Source organism: Echinops telfairi, unplaced genomic scaffold, assembly GCF_000313985.2.
Source record: "Echinops telfairi isolate 266 unplaced genomic scaffold, ASM31398v2 ScPeMD7_4225;HRSCAF=4972, whole genome shotgun sequence".
NCBI lineage: Eukaryota > Metazoa > Chordata > Mammalia > Afrosoricida > Tenrecidae > Echinops > Echinops telfairi.
In genome coordinates, this window is record NW_022108124.1 from 21,281,804 (window position 1) to 21,282,655 (window position 852).

Genomic DNA, 852 nt, shown 5'->3' on the forward strand with positions numbered 1-852 from the left:
TGCTGGAGGCTGACAGCTCGGTTCTGAATTGGCTTTGCTTTGTTTCCACTTTGTCCGGAGGCTGTGGGCTCCTGTGAAGCTGTTTAGCATCATTTTGATCCTTGACTTTTTCATCGACTGACAGTTACCCCTTTCGGTTTGGTTGTCCTCCTTGCATGGTCATGTCAACATTTCCAGGACTGAAGTTCTCTACCTCCCCAACCAAACGGCTCCTCTCAGCATCCCTATGATCTCCTTTTCAGAATTTGGAAGGCCCAAATTCTGGATTATCCAAAGCCTGCATCCAGCTAGCATTTCCTCCTGAAGGTTTCTTTCCCCCTTTCTCTTCTTTACTCCTGCCGCCTCTCTTGCCCTCGCTTGACCACATGAGGTGGTCTCCACACGGGCTCTATCACTTCCATCCTGTGCACACACTCTGTCCCGGCAATCTTCCAGAAATGCGTTGTTCATGTTATGCTCGGTCCCGAAACCAATCACAGGCTTCTTCCAAACTCACTGCCATCGAGGCAATTCCAACTCATAGTGACTCTGTAAGACAGGGCTTCTGAGACCATCCGCTTTTATTGGTGTAGTGGCCTCATCTTCTCCCAATGAGTAGTAAGTGGCTTGAAACCACTGAACTTGGCGTTAACAGTCCAAAGGTAACTCACTACATCATCAGGGCTCTTGTGTGGCTTCTTAGTGGTGGGTTGGGGTGTTAGATCGAGTTGACTAAAGAAACAAATCCAAGGATACTCATTGTGTTAGACAGGGTTCTCTAGAGAGATAAAACCAAATTGCTGATAATTTAATATATTTATTTATAAAGATAATTAGATATATAATAAGAAATGAACTGTTAAATCATATACA

The 852-nt window shown here is 44.8% G+C and overlaps 1 protein-coding gene across 1 annotated transcript in view; it reads left to right on the top strand.

Moving 5' to 3' along the window:
• TM4SF18 (transmembrane 4 L six family member 18) overlaps window positions 1–852 on the top strand; it is a 19,648-nt gene that overhangs the window by 6,084 nt on the left and 12,712 nt on the right. The window lies entirely within an intron of this gene.